The 25,372-nt window shown below is 44.4% G+C and overlaps 1 protein-coding gene across 4 annotated transcripts in view; it reads right to left on the bottom strand.

The window, feature by feature from the left end:
- The window catches only part of LOC137541174 (tubulin-specific chaperone D-like), a 94,914-nt gene that overhangs the window by 28,304 nt on the left and 41,238 nt on the right, over window positions 1-25,372 (bottom strand). Inside the window, exon 1 of one of the 4 annotated variants that reach the window (XM_068262347.1) lies at window positions 6,128-6,183. The exons of the other annotated variants lie outside the window; for them this stretch is intronic. The gene's annotated coding sequence lies outside the window, so the exon portion shown is untranslated. Of the gene's footprint in view, window positions 1-6,127; window positions 6,184-25,372 lie in introns of those variants that run through there. 4 annotated transcript variants of the gene reach the window in all.

The following is a 25,372-nucleotide window of genomic DNA, read 5'->3' as shown; positions in this document are numbered from 1 at the left end:
GGGAGTGGGCTCACTCACAATTTGACAAAAAACACAGCCACGAATTAAAGAATGGTACCAAAACACCCTCCAACAGCAACTTCTTCCAACAATCCAACAACAGTTTGGTGATGAACAATGCAATTTCCTGCAAGATGGAGCACCGTGTCATAAGGCAAGGGATAACTAAGTGGTTCGGAGACCAAAACATTCAAATGTTGGGTCCATGGCCTGGAAACTCCCCAGAACTTAATCCCATTGAAAACTTGTGGTCATTCCTCAAGAGGTGGGTGGACAAACAAAAAAACAACTAATTTTGAGAAACTCAAAGAAGTGATTATGAAAGAATGGGTTGCCAATTGCCATCAGTCAAGATTTGACCCAGAAGTTAGAGAGAATGCCTAGTCGAGGTCCTGAAACAGAAGGGCCAACACCACAAATACTGACTTTCTGCATAAATCTCATGTAATAGTCAATAAAGCCTTTGAAACGTATGAAGTGCTTCTAATATTTCAGTACATCACATACAACTGAAAGAGCTAAAAGCAGTTTAGCAGCAAACTTTGTAAAAACTCATTTTTGACAGTCTCAAACTGTAATACATAGTATATACACTATATTCATACATTATATAATTACACAAACATGTATTGTGTATACATACTACATACAGTCATAGTATATACAAACATGCAATGTGTATGCATGGAATATAGACACAATATATGCAAACATTGTGTATTCATAGTAAATACACATATATGTACAAACACGTATTGTGTATACCCAGCATACACGCAAACACACGTATTGTGTATACCCAGCATACACGCAAACACACGCATTGTGTATACCCAGCATACACGCACGCACACGCATTGTGTATACCCAGCACACACACGCACACGCATTGTGTATACCCAGCACACACGCGCATTGTGTATACCCAGCATACACGCGCACACGCGCATTGTGTATACCCAGCATACACGCGCACACGCGCATTGTGTATACCCAGCATACACGCGCACACGCGCATTGTGTATACCCAGCATACACGCGCACACGCGCATTGTGTATACACAGCATACACGCGCACACACGCATTGTGTATACACAGCATACACGCGCACACACGCATTGTGTATACCCAGCATACACGCGCACACACGCATTGTGTATACACAGCATACACGCGCACACACGCATTGTGTATACACAGCATACACGCGCACACACGCATTGTGTATACACAGCATACACGCGCACACACGCATTGTGTATACACAGCATACACGCGCACACACGCATTGTGTATACACAGCATACACGCGCACACACGCATTGTGTATACACAGCATACACGCATTGTGTATACACAGCATATACGCGCACAAACGCATTGTGTATACACAGCATATACGCGCACACACGCATTGTGTATACACAGCATATACGCGCACACACGCATTGTGTATACACAGTATATACGCGCACACACGCATTGTGTATACACAGCATATACACAAACACACGCATTGTTTATACATAGCATATACACAAACACCTATTGTGTATACATAGCATATACACAAACACCTATTGTGTATACATAGCATATACACAAACACCTATTGTGTATACATAGCATATACACAAACACCTATTGTGTATACATAGCATATACACAAACACCTATTGTGTATACATAGCATATACACAAACACCTATTGTGTATACATAGCATATACACAAACACCTATTGTGTATACATAGCATATACACAAACACCTATTGTGTATACATAGCATACACATAAACACCTATTGTGTTTACATAGCATATACACAAACCCACGCATTGTGTTTACATAGCATATACACAAACCCACGCATTGTGTTTACATAGCATATACACAAACCCACGCATTGTGTATACATAGCATATACACAAACACCTATTGTGTATACATAGCATATACATAAACACCTATTGTGTATACATAGCATACACATAAACACCTATTGTGTATACATAGCATATACACAAACACCTATTGTGTATACATAGCATATACACAAACACACGCATTGTGTTTACATAGCATAAACAAACACCTTATGTGTATACATAGCAAATACACCAACACCTACTGTGACTACATAGCATATACACAAACACCTACTGTGTATACATAGCATATACACAAACACACGCATTGTGTATACATAGTATATACACAAACCCACGCATTGTGTTTACATAGCATATACACAAACACCTATTGTGTATACATAGCAGATACACAAACACCTATTGTGTATACATAGCAGATACACAAACACCTATTGTGTATACATAGCAGATACACAAACACCTATTGTGTATACATAGCAGATACACAAACACCTATTGTGTATACATAGCATATACACAAACACCTATTGTGTATACATAGCATATACACAAACACCTATTGTGTATACATAGCATATACACAAACACCTACTGTGTATACATAGCATATACACAAACACCTACTGTGTATACATAGCATATACACAAACACACGCATTGTGTATACATAGCATATACACAAACACACGCATTGTGTATACATAGCATATACACAAACCCACGCATTGTGTTTACATAGCATATACACAAACACGCATTGTGTTTACATAGCATAAACAAACACACGCATTGTGTATACATAGCATATACACAAACACCTATTGTGTATACATAGCAGATACACAAACACCTATTGTGTATACATAGCATATACACAAACACCTATTGTGTATACATACAGTAGTATATACACACATAATATACACTAACATGTATTGAGTATACATACTACATGCAATCTGTATTTTGTATATATACACTCACAATATATACAAACATATTGTATATACACAAACATGTAATGTGTATATATAGTATATACATTATATTAATACATCATAATTATATAAAAATGTATTGTGTATACATACTAAATAGTATATACAAATATGTATTGTGTATGCATAGTATAAACACACACTATATACAAACATTGTGTATTCATATTATATACACATACATGTACAAACATTTGTGTTTATACATAGTATATAAACACATAAGATACACTAACATGTATTGAGTATACATAGTCACAATATATACAAACATGTATTGTGTATATACAGAATTTACAAACGTGTTGTGTACACATATACACACACACACACACACACACACACACACACACACTATACACAAACGTATTGTGTATACAGAGTATATCTATATTCATACATTAAACACACATGTATTGTGTATACATACTATACACATATTGTGTACCCATGCATAATATATACACACAAACAATTATGTTGGCATTTGTAACTTAATCATTCTATATTTTAGACATTTACATAAATACATACAAAAAATGCTGTCAAAAATGCAAGTATGTATTTTCTTCAAAAAAAAAAAAAAATGCATTGAATGAACAGATGAAAAATCTATATCAAAAGTTGGTGTGTGTGGCTGTAGGGCTCCTCACATCCTTCTGTCTCTTCATGTAATCCCAGACAACCTCCATGTGGAGATCAGGGCCATACCATCCCTTCCAGGACTTCATTACGCTGAATATACTTTAAGTGAAGATGAGGAAGTCTTTAAAAAGGTGGCCGCTAATGGTACATTTTGCCAAACTATTGTGCACAAATCTTCACATGAATATTTGGAAATGCTACCTTGGGACCATTAATAGACAAAAATCTCCTAACCAGTTCTAGCAGATTGACAGAATCCTTAAAAAAATAAAAAATTAATAAAATTAATCTGATCAGATTGGTTATGAGATTTTTGTCCATTAGTAGTGCCAAACAATCATTTTAAATCATTCATATGAGGAATCGTTTGTAAACAAATTGTATCGTTAGTGACCTTACCTAGTAGATATCACTTTTTGTGTAGTAATTAAACTTCTTGGATCCACCTGGTGCACACCCCTGAAAGCCTCTCCTACCCAATTCATCCATCCCACACCCTTCTGACAGCATTATATTAAATATGTTGACTTAGGGTGACCATATTTTGATTTCCAAAAAAGAGAACGATCACAACAGCATGTGGGCGTGGTCATGGGCGGGGCCAAATATACAAGACCTTAGCAGTGTGCTGTCCAACTTCGCGGGCATGGAGGGACGTTTGTTTTTTCCACAAATTTCCCCACAAATGGAATCAGATTGGCAGCATATTTCTCTACAAATGCAATGAGATTGGCAGCACATTTCCCCACAAATGCTATGAGATGTACAGCACATTTCCCCACACAAACATATGTACAGTACAGTGAGGGTCTCAGCAATATATTATACATGTGTATACCAGAAGGGCAGTCCCGCCACGTGCATACATAAATGGAGGTATCTACAAATACACATCTATATTTATATAGGGATGGTCTCACCAACTCCGCTGCAGCTTCTTCCATCACTTCTCTTCTCATACCAGCGCAACCTAACCCGCTACAGTAGACCGACAGACCGCCTCTCCAACCGCTGTCTGCGTCCCGCCTCCTTCGCAGTGGCGTACCTAGTGTATTTGACACCCGGTGCTGATTATTCAGAGAGCACCCTCCGCCCACACCTCCCCCCCCTCCCCCCCAAAAAAGGAAAGAGTGAGAGTGACAGCTACCACTATCCAATATGGCTATGACTCAATTGTGAACTGCTCTGAGGGAAAGGTCTATGTACTCTGTAAAGTGCTGAGGAGAAAGATATCCCTGCTATATAAATACATAATAATAATATGGTAAGAGGTTAGGCCATGACAGGATTAGACTGTGAGCTCCATGTCAGTGACATGACTATGTACTCTGTAAAGTGCTGCAGAAGAGGTCTGTGCTATATAAATACACTAATATGGTAGAGACATTAGACTTTGATTATGGAAAGATTTGATTATGAGCTCCTCTGAGTAGAGTCAGTGACATTGTAAAGTGATGCAGAAGATGTCAGTGCTGTATAAATACATAATAATATGGTAGTACATTAAACCATGACTATGGTAGTAGTAGATTGTGAGCTCCTCTGAGGACAGTTGGTGACATGACTATGTACTCTGTAAAGTGCTGCATAAGATGTCAGTGAGGTGAAAGGTGGCATAGAAGTGGCAGGTGGGGAGGGTGGCAGATAGACAGCAGAGGAGGGGAGGGTAGTATAGAGGTGACAGGAGGGGAGGGTGGCAGAGGGGGTTAGCAGTAGAGGGGAGGGTGGCATAGAAGTGACAGGAAGGGAGGGTGGCAGAGAGGAGACAACAGGCGACGGAAGGGTGGTATAGAGGTGACATGTGGGTAGGGTGGCAGAGAGGGGTCAGCAGGGGAGAGGGTGATGGGAGGGAAGGATGGCAGAAAGGTGGCAGAGAGGTGTCAGAAGGGGAGGGCGGTATACAGGTGACAGGAGGGGAGGGGAGGCTGGTATAGAGGGGACAGGGGGAGGCAGTGAGGGGAGAGGAGGGGAGGGTAGCAAAGAAGAGACAGCAGGCAAGGAAAGGGTAGCAGAGAGCTAGCAGCAGGGGAGGGTGACAGCAGGATGATAAATTACAGCAAGCTGCTAAAAGTGAGGGGAGAAAGTAGCATTTGGCAGAGAGGTGACTGGCTGCAGCCTGCTGAAGGTGAGGAAAGGGTCTGTTAGAGTAGGAAGGGTTGAGGAGTCAGGACAAAAGAGCAATAAAAGTTGATAGGATAGTCAGGAGCTGCAGCAAATAATACCTGACATCTAATCCTCCAGCACCATGCAGCGTGTGCCCTATAAGTTCTCCTCCCCGTGCACTTAGCTTGTTGCACAGGGAAAGCATCATTGCGGGGGAGGGAGGGGGATCAGCAAGTTACACTGACAGCCCTGCTTGTGACTGCTCTAGTCAGTTCAGCACTCACCCTCGAGTCTGCACACTGCACAGGCATGTAACAGCTGCTGTGGGAGTTGTAAAAGTTGTTGCTGCAGCTTTTAGGAGTCAGGACTGCCAGCTCCCCTCTCCCCTTGCACGCAGAAAAGACCAACCTAACCCCCATCCCCCTCACTCATTCCCCGTGAGCCCCCATTTGCAGAGCACAGCTTAAATGATAACTCTCTCCCACCTGCCCCTGAAGTTTTCTCTGTGATCGTGCATGTTCTTTATCAGCCGTGCGCTCTCTGCCTGCTCTCCCTGCACGTCCAGTGTAATAACGTGGAATGCAGAAACTGGGAAGTGGAGAGCGGCGCTGGTGATGAAGATGGACAATCGGAGAGAACATCAGGGGTAGGTGATGGAGTTTGTATCATTTGAGCCGCACACTGCGCTCTGCAAACATGAGAGACACAGGAGGGGGGGAGGGGCATGGGAGGAATGAAGTCGGTCCCCCTTTCCGAACCTGCAGACTCCTCTAGGCATATATTGCTCGGTCCCTGACATCACTGACTGGCACTTCTGCCTGGGTGTCAGCCCCTTGCCATGGTGACACCCAGAGCGATCCGCCTCTGCGCACGCCCCTAGAGACACCACTGCTGGCCGCCGCAGCCAATCAGCGCCTCCACAGAAGCTAGACTAGTCTCAGTCTCCGGCTCTTTAGATGAATCGGCTCTTTCTTGTGCTTGGCCGCTCGGCTCACTTTAAAGAGCCGGCTCGTGTTCTGCTCCGAAAGGCTCTCTTCTTCCCCGGACATTTCAAAAAACCGGCCGGATGCCCCAGACAGGTCTGAAAAAGAGGACCTGTCCGGGGAAAAGAGGACGCATGGTCACCCTATGTTGACTGGTCTAATGGTTCTGAGCTAATACAAAATGTTATTGTAAGGATCGGTGTCAGCAACCAGAGAGAATCCGATTATTGGTGATCTGCAGTATCGCCAACAATACAGATGTCACCCGATTATCGATGATCTGCAGAATCACCAATAATACAAGTGCAACTAACCTCTGGACGCCTAATACAATAATTGACAATGAGACAGTAATAATTTGCACGTTTGTGGAAATATCCACCACACGGTAATTCCTCAGAGGTGTGGTTACCTCTGAATGGGAACCCCATGTGTGAGATCCTCAAACCAGACAGAGAGAGGAATCTCGGCCCCTGACAGTAATCATCTGCCAGGGCAGGCGTCTCGGAGAGGCAAGCCTCAGAGATAGCCCACCAGTGGGAGACGTTCCACTGGAGGAAAACAGGTCAGACAAGCAGAGGTTCGGCAACAGTACAGTAACGGAAGGCTGATTCAGAGTCGGAAAAAAACGCAGGGTCGGCAACTTTGAATCAGATAGGCAGAGGTACAAGATTGGTAAGAGAAGAGAGTAGTCAGGGATAGCCAGAGTCAAAACACAGATAAATATATAATATAATCCTAAGTGAGGTGTGAAGTCCTTGGTATCAACACCTAGGGACTGAGCTAAGGTCTGAGCATTTACACCTAAGTATTCACGACAGCAGACAACTTGCTACTGACCAGCAAGTCCTATATGTAGCCAGAGAGCTACTCAGCGCCGCCCCAGAGCCCCAGCCAATCCACACTACTGCTGGAGTCAGCTGACCGGCCTGGTCAGCTGACTCCCCTTCTAGAGGAATAAAGTTCCTGTCTCCTCGCACGTGCGTGCGTGCGTGCATAATGAGGAGACTGTGCCGGCAAGAGAGCGGGCGACCCCCCCAGGCAGCAACTGTGCGGCGGAGTTCGCCGAGCTCACGGACTCCGCCGCCTGCCCTACTCCACCCACCAGTAAGACTGCGGAGGCCCCAGTTTGAGATGCGGAGTCCGCCGCCACGTGCGCTCTGGCGGCGGCTCCGCTATCTCTTACAGTTATCTTGCTTAGATCTGAGCCGGGTACACACGCATACACCTTTAAATTATAATTGGCCAATCACTGTTCCTACCCCCATACTACTTGGAGGTGGTAAAATTGGTCACACTAGGCAGAATCGCATATGCGTTTTCCATAGCTGTAAACCCTTAGACCGATTTAAAGGATACCCGAACTGACATGTGACATGATGAGATAGACATGTGTATGTACAGTGCCTAGCACACAAATAACTATGCTGTGCTCCTTTTTTTCTTTCTCTGCCTGAAAGAGTTAAATATCAGGTATGCAAGTGGCTGACTCAGTCCTGACTTAGACAGGAAGTGACTACAGTGTGACCCTCACTGATAAGAAATACCAACTATAAAACACTTTCCTATCAGTGAGGGTCACACTGTAGTCACTTCCTGTCTGAGTCAGGACTGAGTCAGCCACTTACCTTACATTAAACTATTTCAGGCAGAGAAAGAAAAAAAGGAACACGGCATAGTTATGTGTGTGCTAAGCACTGTACATACACATGTCTATCTCATTATGTCACATTTCAGTTCGGGTATCCTTTAATACTGCAAAAAGGCAGGATGCCCCCGCCGCCAAAATCAGGCCTTCAGGAGAATACCGCGTTACTACATAGCATTCCTCATCTGGCCAAGCAGGAAGTGCACGGAAGCATATTATAACAACACACTTCTGCGCTACTACATCGCATTGAAAAGTTTTTAAAAATAAATACTCACGTTGCCATAGACCAGTGATGGCTAACCTTGGCACTCCAGCTGAGACAAAACTACAAATCCCATAAGGCCTCTGCCTCCCCGAGTTATGCTTAGAGCTGTCAGAGTATTGAAATGCCTCATGGGCCTTGTAGTTCTACCACAGCTGGACTGCCAAAATTAGCCATCACTGCCATAGACTAACTACTAACGGGCTGACTCAGGTCACTGCGCTGTAACGTGGTTCAGGACCAGCGTCAGAGCGACGACTTCCGGGGGACCGCAACACTGGTAATGTGATTTACCCAATAGGTTTGTACCGGACTGCGGTAGCAGTGCATTCATTCCATGCACCGCCCCAGAGTGAAAGGGTCCATCTACTACATGGAGGTGGAATAATTGGTCAGAGATTGGCCAAAAATAATTGAAAGTGTTTACCAGGCTTCACTGGTCAGTATAATAATGAATGCTATCTGTATCACATCTGGCATCCATTTTCCATGCACTGAAATAATCCGTCAGACACCAAAGGAAATGAGATTTTCACCACTTCACATTCCTGAGCTGTTACTTCATGGCCCATATGCAATTCACTGTCTCCTAGGTGAGATTTTCACACCTTGCTAGAAAATGCATTTTGAGGCCCCCAGCAAGCAAGAAAATACTCAAAATGATTTGGATAGTACTTTTTCAATTGTAAATTCTAAAACGTTATTTGAAGAAAAAAAAAAATTCTAGGAGGTAACTCAGGAGAAAAAGTGACTTGCATATGGGCCCATACATTCAAAATATAATAACCTAAAGACAAGCTACTAGGCTTTTCACAGGTTATATTTTCCACAATAATTATTATTTTAATGGATTTTTTTTTAGTAAGAAACATGCAGAAAAACAATCAGTTTTTGCATGACAAGTCCCACAGTTTGGCCCCTCCCGATTCAAAGGATAGTGTATTTCACTACTAGCTGGCCATGCAGCAGACCATTATCCCCAGCCTGCATGTCAGTAATGATGAGATGTGATTGCTGTTTGGGGGACAGGTCAAGTACCTCAGTGCTGTATGCATGCAGTGCTAGACAATGGCAGAGCTATGCATCTGTAGAGCACTGGGGCCCCAAACTATCCCCTAGCAACAACTGATCGCTACAGGTGGAAGTCAAAGGATTAACATATAGATATTACGGGGGGGGGGGGACTGTTAAAGAAAATTATTTTTTTCTTCAGTTTTATCAGACACTGCTGATGCCAGAATGATTAGCAATAAGGATGGTCAATTGGATGCAAATAATTTCAAGTTGAAGTAGCATTATGCAAATTTTGAATATATACAGCTTGAGGCCAGAAACCCACTAGGAGTGATTTACTGAGCGATTTGCGATTTGAAAACTCTTGCTAATGTAATGCTATGGGTGTGATCCCACTTGAGCGGTGTGATTTTATAATAAATCCCCCATAGCATTGCATTAGCAAGAGCCTTTTCAAATCCCTAGCAATTAGAAGTTGCTCCTAGTGGGTTTCTGGCCTCAGGGTCTGAATACACTAGTATGCTTCCGTCCGCTTAAAAGTGGACACAAAACATGCTCAGGCCCTTACATTGCACTGGGTTTTAAATGCATTAAAGGAGAAAAGAACACAAACACACACAAAGCATCAAATTAAACTTGCTACAAAATCAAGTTAGAGAATTTTGCCCATCCATCCCTACATGCAATATGCAGGTCTGCAACATCTAAAACCAATAGAAAGTATTAGATTGATCCAGGACCCATATAATTGATATCCAATTGACCATCTCTATATACACACACACTTAATACAGACCTGTTATCCACCACAGCAGCATATCCACCATGTATACTGCTGTCTAACCCACCCACCTTCCAAAATAACACATCATTTCCCCCCCCCCCCCCCCCCCAAAAAAAAACAAAACAAAAAAAAAACCTTCAGGAATGCACTTCACACCAGACCAATTCCCCTGGTGGTCAGAAAACAGCTTATAGTTGAAGCTAAGACCACCTGCGTGCAGAAGGCGGAAACTCCCACAATGCAGTTGCAGGGAGGGTCAATTAAATGCAAATGCTAACAAGTTGATGAAGGATCATGCAATTTTATATGCAAATATATACAGCTTGGAAATTGGCCAGATAAATCCTGCCATGGTAATTGTTCATTTTCAAGATGCATACATTTGCATGTAAATTTTGCATAATACTGCACCAGCTTGCTATCATTTGCATTTCATTGCCGATCACTAGTCAGGGACTCTATAACAAATACTGGCTATATTTTAATTGCCAAAGGCTATCATTCATAAAAGTGAGTTCGGTAACAAAAATCCACACGGGAAAATACCACTTTTGGTATTTTAGACTTCTGGGTGGCCATTCATAAAAAGGTTGCCAGTTGCGATACAAGTGCGGTGATCTCCCGAAAAAGGCTGTCGGTAGGCATGCGGAAACAGAGAAGCTGCCGGAGTCCCTCCGTGCATTGCTCTCTCTGCTGCTGCTTGGGAGGTCTGTCTCCATTCACTTAAATGTATTCCGCATGCTTATCGCTACTTCCAAGGGAGCGGGTATTCCCCGTCTGCATACCGCTTGCTCTAATCTTTATGAATTGACATTTTGTTACATTTCTTAAGAGATTCACCACAAGGTGGTAACTTATCGCTCTGCTCGGAAATGTCAGCTTCTCATGCGGAAACAGCCTTTGTGAATTGACAGTTTGCTATGTGCTCGGTAAAGTCTGCTGTTTTCAGCATTTCCACATGCGGAAATGCTTTATGAATGAAAGCCAAATTCTAAGCAGGAGAAAAAAAAAAAAAAATAAATAAAAAAAAATAATCGGAGCAGTGCTTTTCAGCTCTGCTAGATTTGGGCGCAGCCAGCGCCGCCATAGACTATAATGGGAATCAGTCTATAGGGGCACTCATTGAGTAACGTCGGCGCCATTAGAGCGGGCTATGCCGCGCAGGAGGATTTCTCAGGCCCTGCTGGGCCGACTTGCGTAATTTTTTTTTTTGCAACACGCAGCTAGAACTTTGCTAGCTGCGTGTGCACTCTGATCACCGCTGCTCTGCGCCGATTGTCCGCCGTGCCGCCCCCCCCCAGACCCCGTGCACTGCCTGGCCAATTAGTGCCAGGCAACGCTGAGAGGTAGAGCGGGACTCCCAATGACATCACAACGTCGATGACGTCATGCCGCCCATCGCTATGGCAACGGGGGAAGCCCTCCAGGAAATCCCGTTCTTTGAATGGGATGTCCTGATCGTAGATCGCCGGAGGCGATCGAAGAGGGTGGGGGGGGGGGGATGCTGCTGCACAGCGGCTATCATGTAGCGAGCCCTGGGCTCGCTACATGATTTTAAAAAATAAATAAATTTAAGAAAAAAATGCTCTGCTGCCTCCTGGCGATTTTTAATAGACCGCCAGGGGGGTTCAAAAACACTAATTCAGCCTCCAGCAATCGCTGGAAGCAGAATTATTTCATTCCCCCAATATCCATGGCGGCCTGGAGGGGTAATAGTAATTAAAACGGCCCGGACTTGTGCAGAAGCAGGATCAGCCATATAGCAGCTGTATCCTGCGCCCAAGTCTACCGGCACAGATTTTAAATGTACTCAAAAAAATTGCTTCCAATCAATATAAAACATAAATGTAAAATTGTTGCCATTTCATTGACCAGGGGCATTGCTAGGGCCCTGGGAGATCTGGGGCACCAGGCCAGAGTCAAGCTGTGACACGTGTTCCCACATAGAAAAACCATAAACAGGCAGCATTTTACAATAATGGCAGAGCTTCTGTGTTGGCCTGGGTGTTGTGCTCGGCTGGCCTGCTGGTGAGGTTGTGCTGGCTGGACTGGCAGTGATGGGAGCAGTGCTGGCTTAACAAGCTTGTGGAACTGTGCTTCCTGGCTTAATGAGCTGGTGATGCGGACTGTGTTGTGTCAGCTGGCTGAGTGGCCAACTGACCTGGTGATGCTATGCTGTGTGACCTACTGTGCTGCAGGATGGCTGACCCATACCAACTGGCAGGCAGCAGACGGGACACTGAATTGCCCAACAAGCACACAGTTCAACCTCCTGTCTGTCCTAAAGGAAACCCAAGACCAGGGCCGGGCCGAGGCATAGGCTGGAGAGGCTCCAGCCTCAGGGCGCAGTGTAGGAGGGGGCGCAGAATTCATTCAGCTGTCATTCCTAATTGTGTTTGAAGCAGAAAGAAATAAGAAAAGGGGATACATGGCAGTGACTGCAAGCCATATAACTAGATATTAAGGTGTTGGGGAGGTTGTGGGCCCTGTGGCGCCTCTTAGTCTAATAGCAATGAGTGTGTGATGGCTGGGGTGGCAGGGATGGAGGGGCGCACTTTGGTGTCTTAGCCTTGGGTGCTGGAGGACCTTGTCCCGGCTCTGCCCAAGACTTCCAGACTGCAAGCATTTATAGTTACCTGGGTGCTTTCTCCAGCTCCCCTGTAGGCCGTGGGCTTCCTCACCATCCTCCCAGTCCCATCCATTTATCCGCTGTCCAGCTCGGAGGTATGGAAGTTCTGCAAATGCATGACAAATGCATCTGTGGCCGCACTCCTGTGGCTAGGAGTATTCTGCGCAGACAACATGCCACAGAAGCACCATTGGGGCTGCACACAGTCAGGTATACACAGGGGAACATGACTGAGCCCAGTCACGGCTTTAAAGGGAACCTAAACTGATAAGTGTATGGATTTTTCTTTTAAAAATACCAGTTGCCCGACTCCCCTGCTGATCCTGTGTCTCTAATACTTTTAGCCACAGCCCCTGAACAGACATGCAGATCAGATGCTCTGACTGAAGTCAGACTGGATTAGCTGCATGCTTGTTTCAGGTGTGTGATTCAGCCACTACTGCAGCAAAAGAGATCATCAGGAGTGCCAAGCAACTGGTATTGTTTAAAAAGGAAACATCCATATCCCTCAGTTAGGCCTCTTTTCCACAAACTGTTGAACTGTGTGCTCAGCAAGCTGTTACCAGGCAGCAGTCAGCAGTTACCAGGCAGCAGTCAGCAGTTACCAGGCAGCAACAAGCAGTTACCAGGCAGCAACAAGCAGTTACCAGGCAGCAACAAGCAGTTACCAGGCAGCAGTGAGCAGTTGTGAGAGTTTGAGAGGCATTTCACTGCCTGTCAACAGTTCATGGAAAAGAGGCCTTAAAGGGGTTCTTTCGCGAATTATGAAAAAAATAAAAAGTCGTTTATGCATAAACTATTAACATCCTTTTAAAATAGTGTAAAAAGTTTTTCAAAAAAATGAATGGATTCCTCAAAGCAACATGTAATGTAAATGACAGACTGGGAGGCTAATCCATTTGATAGGGGTTTTTTTTTACTTGCATTTCACAAACATAACTGCTGCCTAGTTTTCAGTTGAGTAATCTATTGCCATCAGTTGCAGTTAGTGATAATGGCTGATCTCTGCATATTTTCTTCTTGTATTCACACACACAGAGAAAGGACCCACCCCCCTCCCTGCAGGAATGGCTAAAGCACATGCCGATAACTATTCAGTGAGTACGTCAAATGTTTACATAGTTGCCCGGCAACCAGACGGCATCTGTGCAGAATAGTTCGTATCTTCTGCAAGCGAGCAGTTCAATAAGGGGACACACTACAGCTGATAGCAGATAACTCGCTTGCAGAAGATACGAACTATTCTGCACAGATGCCGTCTGGTTGCCGGGCAACTATGTAAACATTTGACATACTCACTGAATAGTTATCGGCATGTGCTTTAGCCATTCCTGCAGGGAGGGGAGGGAGGGGGGTGGGTCCTTTGTGTGTGTGTGTGTGAATACAAGAAGAAAATATGCAGAGATCAGCCGTTATCACTGTAACTGCAACTGATGGCAATAGATTACTCAACTGAAAACTAGGCAGCAGTTATGTTTGTGAAATGCAAGTAAAAAAAAAACACCCCTATCAAATGGATTAGCCTCCCAGTCCGACATCCGTCACTAATTACATTACATTACATGTTGCTTTGAGGAAACCAGTCATTTTTTAAAAAAACTTTTTACACTATTTTAGAAGGATGTTTAATAGTTTATGCATAAACCACTTTTTATTTTTTTTATCATTCGCGAAGGAACTCCTTTAAGGTTCCCTTAAACCAGGCCAGCCAGCGGAGGAACGGAGCAGCCCTGGAGGATGGCGAGGGAGCCCACAGCCTACAGGGGGCTGCAGGAAGTGCCAAGTATAAATGCTTGTACACTTTGGCCTCCTTTCCACAAACTGTTTATAGGCAGTGAAATGACTAACTCTCTCAACTGCTCACTTCTGCCTGGTAACTGCTTGTTGCTGCATGATAACTGCTTACTGCTGCCTGGTAACTGCTTGCTGAGCGCACAGCTCAACAGTTTGTGGAAAGGAGGCCTTAACAGTAGGGATGATCAATGAGATGCAAATATTTGAGTTCATGCAGATTTATGCAGAGCTGTGTGTGGAGTAGGTACAAAAATCATCCAATTCTGACTCCTCGGTTTAGTGAAACCAATGATTCCAGGCACCAAAATTGCTTCAACTGACTTCGGCTCCACAGCTCAGGATGTATGTAAATTTTTATGCAAATATATTCAGCTTGAAATTTGACCAGTCAAGTCCCACACAAATTCAATTGATTGGTCAATTTTCAAGCTGCAGATATTTGCATAAACATTTAGACAAGTCTGCATGAACTTACTTTCATTGATCATCCCTACTTTAAAGTACAATGGGCTCTATTCAGAAAGCACTACCGCATCAGTTAATGCCCAAAACAGCTGATTTTTCTGATCACCTTCCCAAATTACTATTCACTAAACTTGTTTCAGCACACAAAAAAAAAAAACCAGTTCCCGACTAGTGAGGTAAATTACTGACTTATGCTGTAATTACGCCAAGAAATGTCAATTCACAATGATTTCCACACTTCATTTACCGGACAAAAGCGTTTGGTAATTTTCTCCAGCCCACAGCAGCCGACAACCTGTTCTCCTTATGCTGTCTCTGTGCAGTCACTTAACAGACAGCCTTTGGGGAGAACCTGGCAGCCAATAGGGAGAGCCACACAGCCTCCTTCTCATGCTAATTGGATGCAATAGGTATGCAGGTGGGACTTTCAGGACCTGTTTCCACTTGTGCGGAATCGCCGCTGACGAAAATGTATGTGGGTGCAATTCCGCATGCGTATTTTACCGTGGGTACTTATCCGTTACCCGGGCGCATCCTCTAGGTGGCGCTAATTACTATTCCCCCTCCAGGCCGACATGGATAGTAGGGAAAGATGCAACTCTGGTGGAGTTTTGTCGCCACCTAGAGGATACGCCTGGCTAACGGATAAGTACCTTACCGTGATTTTGCATAGGTTAGTATTTGTGCGATTTTAACCATGTCACTGCCTGTGTGATTTAACATTAGTTTCTATGCAAAATTGCGGTAAAATATGCATGCCAAAACCGCATGAGATTTCCCTAATAAATACATTAGCGGCGATTCGCATAGCGGTGTGTGCGGGGTGCCAATTCTGAGCGCTCTTCCATGCAGATTTCTCCCGCACAGAAAAACACTCAGGATTACTGACAAGTGGAAACAGGGCCATCCACTTGTATTGGCTATGCGAATCCGCAAGCGGACAATGCATGCGGATTCGCGATAGTGGAAACGGGCCCGCAGTGTATCAATGCAAAGACAAGCTACAACTCTGCCGGCATCCCTTTAGATGTGCATATTTGTATTTTAGCACATAGAACAGCTCCCCCTGGTGGCTCCAGCACATCTAAAGGGATGACAGGCGGCACAGTCTGGAAAACCTCTGAGTCACACACACAGCTCCCTGCCTGCTGCCCTGCTAGAAGGCTGGTAAGGGAAACTTACCGACCAGGGCTTAGTGGATTGAGGCAGTTTGTTCGGTAAATTACCAAACTTCTGCCTCATGGGAAAAACCTTTGTGAATTTGGCATAAAAAGTGTAAAATACTGCATGAGGTATTTCATCTCCAATTTTTTTTTACCCAACTGCTTATTGTAAATAGAGCCCATTGAGCACTAGTTCAGAAAAAGAATGTAAACCTTTATTTTCTTGCAAACGGAATTGCCATAAGTGAGGTTCCTGACTTAGTATGCTTTCCACCATTACTTACCTACTAGGAGCTACTTCAAAGAATCCTGCAGTAGAGTATATTCCCAGTCACAATGCATGCCGCAATGTATACTGGGAGCTGTAGTATGCAGTGTGGCCAGGAGCACATTCTACAGTGGGATTCTTGTAGGTGCGGCAAGCTGCAGCTGGCAATCATCACAGGGACAAGGGGGCTACGCGAGCAGCCCCCAGGTAAGAGATGGTGCTCCCAAACCCCCATTAGCATAGCAAGTTCCAAATCTCCCTTTATAGAGAAGTTCAATTTGGTACACAAATTCTACAGGTGCACTTAAAGGAAACATGAGGCAAATGAAATCAATGTAGCTTTACTTAAGCCTCTTTTCCATGAACTGTTGAGCTGTGTGCTCAGCAAGCAGTTACCAGGCAGAAGTAAGCAGTTATCATGCAGCAAGAAGCAGTTACCAGGCAGCGGCAGCAAGCAGTTGTGAGCATTTGAGAGGCATTTCACTGCCTGTAAACAGTTCATGGGAAAGAGGCCTTACCTTGGGCTTCCTGCAGCTCCTAGAAGTCTGTGTCCCTCACAGCAGTTCTGTTGTCGTCCATTCTTCTGTTGTCCACTCCATAGTGGTCACTGGCTTCTGCACATGCATGGGTGCATGCACCGCTCATGCGCCTGTGGCTGGGAGTGTTCTGCACTTGTGCAGAATGCTCCCAGGCACAAGAACTCAGCATTGCACGCACACACCCATGCTTGCACAGAAGCCACTGCTGAGGGGGACAAAGGAAGAATGGACTTCATAAAACATTTGCGGGGGGGGGGGGGGGGGGAAATCTTGGAGGGAACATACCCCAAAATAAAAAAAGTTTACACTTGCGATAATAGGGGAATTCCCGCACTAAACTAGTGGTACTAGCTGAGCTGATACATTTCCTCTGTGCAGAGACAGAGATAGTATAAAGGAGGCAGCCCCAGCATCCCTTTAGACGTACATTTTTTTTCCAATTGCCTCTCCTTGCCCTGAATCTGCGCTGAATCTGTCTAATAGTCTTTCTAAACAATCTATTTAATTGCTGCAGCTTAGAAGACCTTCAAGAAATGTTACACATGCAGGCTTTCTGATGTGAAATTTATCTGAAAACAGGTACCCAAGGGGTAAAAAAAACAAAAACAAAAAAAAAACAGCCTTGGTATTCCAGGATGCCCTTTTTGTTCTGCTCTCACTGCAGCTGCCTGGGAGGTCTGTGTCCACATTAGCTTACCTGTTAGCACTGGCTTATCTCCTTTTCTAAACAGTCTGTGTTCTCAGTTCCCATGCCTGCTCTAATCTTTATGAATTAACCTTCAGTGACATGTGTTGTGATAATCTCCGCACAAGGCGGTAATTTCCCGCACTGCTCAGGAATTGTAGCTTTTCATGCGGAAACAGCTTTTATGAATGGACACTTTGCTAAGGGCCCGTTTCCACTAGAGCGAATCTGCATGCAGATTTGCATAGACAATACAAGTGGGTGTGTTTCCACGTGTCAGGATGTCTGAGCGATTTTCTGTGCAGAAAAAATCTGCACGGCAGAGCCAGGGAATTCGCATACCGCTAGGAGATTCGCATACAATGTATTTAATAGGGAATTTGCATGCGGTTTTGGTATGCGAATTTGCATGGAATCAATGGAAAAGCACCCAGGCACTGCCATGGTTAAATTCGCATACATCGTCATCCATGCAAATTCACATGAAAATTTGCATACAGCCACATGCGAAATTCGCAACCGCATGCAAATTTTTACCCCGGCGATTCCCACCGCACAAATGGAAATGGGCCCTAAATGGTCGGTTAAGTCAGCTGTGTTGAGCATTACCGCATGCGGGAATGCTTTATGAATAAAGGCCATTGGGTGGCGGCAGAACTGCAGCGAGGACTACACAAGACTTCTATTCCTGGAGGAGGCTCCAGGTAAGTAAAGCTAAGCTGATTTAAAGGAGGAACTGTAGTGAAAATGACAACATAATTACTGATTGTTTACAATATTCATCTATCGATTATTTAGCAAGTGGTTTCTCATTGTAAAATCTTTGCTCTCCCTGATTTACATTCTGAAATATATCCCTGATGGTGAGTGACATCTTTAGTTCTGCCAGGTGATCTGCGCAGAATGTTCATTACGGAGTTCTATGCACAGACAAAGATATTGTTTGCTTGTTGGTTGGAAAAAGCCACAATTTCCCACCATGCAATGAGGGTCAAAGCCATCACACTGTTGGAGGGGCTTCTCCACAATATCCACCATACAGACCCTCCTGATGATCTATTGGAGAAAAGGTAAATATGGCTGGTGGGAAAGGGGGCATCAGCTACTTACTGGAATGTAGATAAATCCCTGATGTAAAAGGAAGCCAAGGTGTGAGACCTATGGAAGCTGACATGGATTTCCTTTTACACAATACCAGTTGCCGGTGCCTGGCAGTCCTACTGAGAATTCTGGTCAGTTGGGTGTAAATCACACACAGAACAAGCATGCAGCTAATCCTGTCAGATTTGTCATAGACATGTGATCAGCATATGCTTGTTCAGGGTCTATGGCTGAAAGTATTAGAGGCAGAGGATCAGCAGGACAGCCAGGCAAATCTGAATTATTTAGAAGGAAACAAATATGTCAGCCACCATATCCCTCTCACCTTGGGTTCCCTTTAACACTCCTTTTTAATTTGCCTCACATATATTATTTAAAGGACAACTGTAATGAAAGAGACATGGAGGCTGTCATATGCATTTCCTTTTAAAAAATGCCAGTTGCCTGGCAGTCCTGCTGGTCTATTTGGTTGCAGTAATGCATGAATCACACCAGAAACAAGCATGCAGCTAATCTTGTTAGAACAATCAGAACCACCTGACCTGCTGCAAGCTTGTTCAGGGTCTATAGCTAAAAATATTACAGGCAGGGGATTGGCAGGATATCCAGGAAACTGGTATTGCTTAAAAGGAAATAAATATGGCAGCCTCCATATACCTCTCACCTCAGGTATCCCTTTAAGTTGTGCTGGTGGCTACTCTTGCTGTGCTAAGCTAGCTGACACAAGCCCAGTCCTAATGCAGTTGGCCACTTACCTACACTTTTAAACTCAGCTCTCCTCTCCCTGCTACACACTGCCTCTCCCCACATCTCCCTGTGTGATGGTGGAAGCTCTCTGCAGCGTGACAAGAGGGCAGCTGCTGTGTGATGGGGCTGCTCCTGACAGGGAGTATGTGAGCTCAGCTAGTTACTGTGAGGATGCTGAGGCATGAGGCTAGCTTCTGCTGCTGTCCCTGCTGGAGCAGGCATAAGATGGCAGGTACAGGGGAGACAGGCAGCACGCTGAGGGATTCCACACCAAAGGAATCCATTTGAAACAAGTCATGTGCAGGAAGCAGAGCTATTCAAGCTTTTTCCAATCTCCCTCCTTTTGACATGAAATCCACGCCCCCTGTCAGTGATTGGCCAAGGGGGGCAGTGGAATCTATTGTGACAGGCTCAGCCTCAGCCCACAGTGACAGCTGTAGGCTGATGCTAGTGACATGCCCCGCCCCCAACATGCTGCAATATGAATTCCCTGCTTTACGAGACAGTCCCACCCCTCAGTTTAGCCAGCCAGTCACTGCAACCCAGCCTCAGCCTTTGTCCCTCCCCTTGGCCATTGATCTCTCCAGTTTACTTTTCCCTCCGATTTGGCCCCGTGAGGATGTGGTAACGTGAGGATGGTTATGTGAGTGGCTGACTGCAGGAGCTTTTCCCAGCATTGGGCTCTATTCTCAATGAGTTACCGCATGAGTTAAATTAGGTAGTGATAAACACCGACCAAAATATCTCCATTTTCAAATTCACAAAAATGTTTTACCTCATGCGGTAAAAGTGTGGTAATTACCTCAAATTTATCTCCAATTTGAGATTCTCAATTGAAAAGTTGGTGTTAATTAAGGATGTTTTTATCACCTACAAATGGTAGGTGATAATTATCACTTCTCTGCTTTTGGCCTTCAGGATGGAGCCTTTTGAGCTTTTTTTTGCTCGAGTTTATGTCAGTTTTACAGAGAAGGCAGAAAAGACGAGTGTGTCTAATCTCAAGGCGCACTTTCAGACCTAGTATAGTCTTTTAGATGATTTAATAGATGCCGAGGAGGAAATTCTTCTCTGTTCTAAAAGATAAGCAACAGCATAATTACCTTTAAAGATAAACATTTCTTTGTTACAGCTGATACAAATCCAGCAAACAATTTCCAGTGTATGTACTTCCTGCGTTCATGGAAGCAGACATTGGGTTAACATCCTGTGTTTACACATTAGCTGCTCTGCTGAGGCAGCCAGCTGGCACAGTTGAGAGCTCAAATTACAGTTGTGATTATTCACAGATGAGGGGGAATTAGACAGGCTAAATTATATACATACGGGGTGCATTTCTATATGTTTTCATTCTGTCCTGTGCAAGAGTTGAGGTCCCACTGTAAATGTGACAGGCTTTCCTGGGTCGTCTCTGTGTAATGGGTGGCAAGTATATGGGCTGCCCTACAGTGGTCAAAAAAGCTTTATTTTCGTACATATTGGGTATCATTCATAAAGCATTTCCGCATGCGGAAATGCTTAACACCGGTGACTTTCCCGACCACTCAGCATAAGCCCCATTCATAAAGGCTCTTTCCGCATGAAAATGTGACAGAGCGATACATTTCCGCCTTGTGCGGAGTTTTTCTAGATTAATCTAGAAAAAGTAACAAACACATCCATTCATAAAGATTAGAGCAAGCGGTATCCGGAAGGAAAATACCGCTTGCTCGACAGTAGCGATAGGCGGGCGGAATACATATAAATGAATGGGAGGGACCTCCCAAGCAGCATCAGACAGAGCAGCGCAGGGAGGGAATCGGGCAGCTTTTAAGTTTCCGCATGTCTTCCGCCACGCTGCCGCCAGCTTCCTCCAGAACACCTCCGCACTTCTTCCGCAACAGGCAGACTTCTTTATGAATGGCCACCCAGAAGTCTTAATTACCGGTTGCGGAGAAGAACGGTGTTTTCCCGCACTACCGACAGCCTGTTTATGAATGATACCCCATTACTGACAGTTTTATCACCGGTTTTATCACCTGTTTATCACCTGTTTTATCACCTGTTTTACCGCACTTTTATCAAACATTTATCACACTTGGTACATTTTTAGTGAATACTCACTTTTTGCACTATTTTTAGTGAATTATCACTGGAGGTAATTTTTCACCCAAAAAAAGAGTTACCGCACATGGTTTTGTGAATAGAGCCCATTGCAGAGGCTAGATTGGATGGCTAAGGAAGCCTTGTATAGACATTGGGCTCTATTCGCAATGACTTCCCGCATGCGGTAAAGTTAGTGTGGGAAATTTGCGACCAAAACATCGCCATGTTGAGATTCACAAAATTTTCCGCATGTTATTTCCGCATGCGGTAAATATGCGGTAAATGTGCGGTAGTAAAGCGGAAAAAGTTCCGCAAAAGTCAGTATTTTCGCCAAAAAAAACATATTCACAAAATATTTCAGGCGCATTATTTCAGCGTTAATTACCGATTTTTTTACCACCTACAAGTAGTAGGTGATATATTTCGCATCCCATTGATTTTAATGATGTCTGGAGGCTTAAGTGCTGTGCTTGGTGGACTTTAAATTTTTTTTTTAAACTATTTTTCATGCAACCTTTTTACCGCACATTTACCGCATGTTTACCGCACGTTTAATTGCTGTTTCCGCACTCATTTTACCGCATGCGGAAAACATGCGGAAAATTTTAGTGAATGCAGAAAAAATGCGGAGATTACCAATGGCGGTAATTTTGCGGTAATATTTTGCGGTGATTTGGCCTCTTTGAGAATAGAGCCCAATGTTCTCTTTGCTGCAGGCAGCTCACATTCCAATAGCAGCCCTGACAATAGAGAGGCTGCAGCTGGGATATCACACACACAGAACCTGTAACTTCAAAACCGTTCCCTGGGGGAGTACTTACCTCAGGAGGGGGAAGCCTCTGGATCGAGGCTTTCCCTGTCCTCCGTCCCACAGTGGCTGCGCTGCACCCCCGAAACCACAAGGAAAGTCAGCTGTTTCAATATTAACCTTCCCCAGCGAAGGCGCAGTAGCGGATCTCTGCTCGGGATCAGATGGAAATAGCCGATCCCGATCGGGACCACTCTACTGTGCAAGCGAATTGCGCCTGTGCATTAGAGCAGATCCGATTGGGATTGGCTATTTCCGAATGACCCCGGGCTTAGAGGCGCTACTGAGCTGGAGCCGGGAAGGTAAATATTTACATGGATGCCGTTCAGGGACCGCTAGCACTGCGAACGTGGGATGGAGGAGGACGGGGAAGTCTCAATAGGATCCAGAGGCTTCCCCCTCCCATGGTAAGTACCCCCAGGAGATGTTTTTAAAGTTATAGGTCCGCTTTAAGGTGTCCATACATCAAGCAGTGATGGCCAGATTTGACCAAGGGATAGTTCGCTCTCTGATCAGAGAGAGATCCATCAGCTGCCCATACACCACAGGCCGATTCCCAATCAATTTCATGCTATAATCTTTTGGTAATTGACCCAGTGCGCAGCCTTGCCGCTGTTCCCTGGTGTGCACGTGTGCATTTATACATTACCTGTCCTGTGTCACAGTGCCCATCCAGCGTCCCAATCTTCCGCTGTTCCCTGGTGTGCACGTGTGCATTTATACATTACCTGTCCTGTGTCACAGTGCCCATCCAGCGTCCCAATCTTCCGCTGTTCCCTAGTGTGCACGTGTGCATTTATACATTACCTGTCCTGTGTCACAGTGCCCATCCAGCGTCCCAATCTTCCGCTGTTCCCTAGTGTGCACGTGTGCATTTATACATTACCTGTCCTGTGTCACAGTGCCCATCCAGCGTCCCAATCTTCCGCTGTTCCCTGGTGTGCACGTGTGCATTTATACATTACCTGTCCTGTGTCACAGTGCCCATCCAGCGTCCCAATCTTCCGCTGTTCCCTAGTGTGCACGTGTGCATTTATACATTACCTGTCCTGTGTCACAGTGCCCATCCAGCGTCTCAATCCGCCGCTCTTCCATCACACACACTGATGGCATATATGGGGCTGATGGAAAAGGGGCAGGACACCGTGACACAGGACAGGTAATATATAAACGCGGCACACGTGTACATTTTTACACTGTGGAAACAGCTCCGGGGGTTTCATCGCTCTTTGTTACTGCCGCGCACCTGATCCAGGAAGTCGGCCCTACACCTTGCAGCATGTCTGACCAATTCATGCCCCAATTTCAGGACAAAATTGATCGCATCATCGATCGGGCGTGCACTTGGCAGCACCGATTTTCGTCCGATTTGACTATAATCGAATCAGATGATCGACTGGTCACCAAGTACCCTAATGTATGGCCACCTTTATGGATTATCCGTAAATATATGTAAAACATTTGTAACAGTCATGGATCCATTGTTAAAACTGTTGTAGTCACATTGGTTTATTTTGGAGGGAAACCGTTGCCAGATTATGTGTATATTGGGGGGAATCTGCCAGATTACGTGCATTTTGTGTGAAATGCTGTCAGATTATGTGTATATTTGGGGGAAACACTATGGCGGTGCTCAAACTTCCTCCGTAGGAGCACTTACACGGCTGCTAAGGTCATGTATGTGTGGTACCACTCATCACCGTGCCCATGTTCTTTTGCGTTGCCACACCCATTTTGCAGCTGCATGGGGTGTGTGTCAGTAAAAATTATTCTTTGTCAGCATGATTTTCTTGATCGTGAGTGGTGTAAGTTTCTGATCAATTATTTGAAAAATTGTATCGTGCGTGCATGACAACAGACAAATGTACTCCGCTTCATGCAGTGCTAGTGTCAATGTCCACACTTGTGTCATCAGGACAGGAAATGCAAACTATTTCTCACATGCCATTTTTCAAACAATAAGTATGTTTGCATAATAATTGTGTCACAGTAGCAATCCTTGTCAATGAAAAATTGCATTGCTGAATCAGAGATGCTTCCTAAGATCAAGGACAGCACATAGAAATGTATTATTGACGTTTTTGCATGTGATTTAAGCTTGGTACATACTTTCAATTACTATTGACCAATCACTGACCAATTTCAGTGACCAATTTTCATGTATGAGAGTCAACAGATATTGAATAGCAAATTGTGTAGGGGAACTTATACTACATGGAGGTGGTAATATTGGTCAGTGATTGGCCAATTATAATTGAAAGCATGTACAAGTCTTAAGGCCTCGTTCACACTACAAATCGCAAGTGCTGTCAGTCGATTTATACTGTTATTTTTTTATTACAGCGCTTTTCCCAGCGCTTTTTGCTTAGAGAAACGCTTTTTTAAGCGCTTTTGCTCAGTGATGATTTTTTTCACTTCTTGACGTCAGTCAGGAAGTGAACTGTTTATCCCGGAAATGAATAAATACAATCTATTTATTCATAAAAGCACTCAGGAAATCACTATACAAAGCACTTTTTCAAGAGCTTTGCGATTTCCCTATACCTTCCATTGAGCTAAAGCGCTCAGAAAATGGTACATGTGGCATGTTTGTGATTTTAATAAAATCGAAACGCTCACATGTGAAAACTCTCATAGAAAATCATTGCACAGGCGCTTTTATCTAAAATCACTAGCGCTTAAAAGAAGAATCCAAAACGCTCAGTGTAAACAAGCCCTTAGGCCTTATTCACACCATTCGCGCTGCCGTGCACAT

The sequence above is a fragment of the Hyperolius riggenbachi genome, chromosome 12 (assembly GCF_040937935.1).
Source record: "Hyperolius riggenbachi isolate aHypRig1 chromosome 12, aHypRig1.pri, whole genome shotgun sequence".
In the NCBI taxonomy this organism is placed as follows: domain Eukaryota; kingdom Metazoa; phylum Chordata; class Amphibia; order Anura; family Hyperoliidae; genus Hyperolius; species Hyperolius riggenbachi.
The sequence above is the reverse complement of the archived record's forward strand: the minus strand, read 5'-3'. Positions and strand labels throughout refer to the sequence as shown.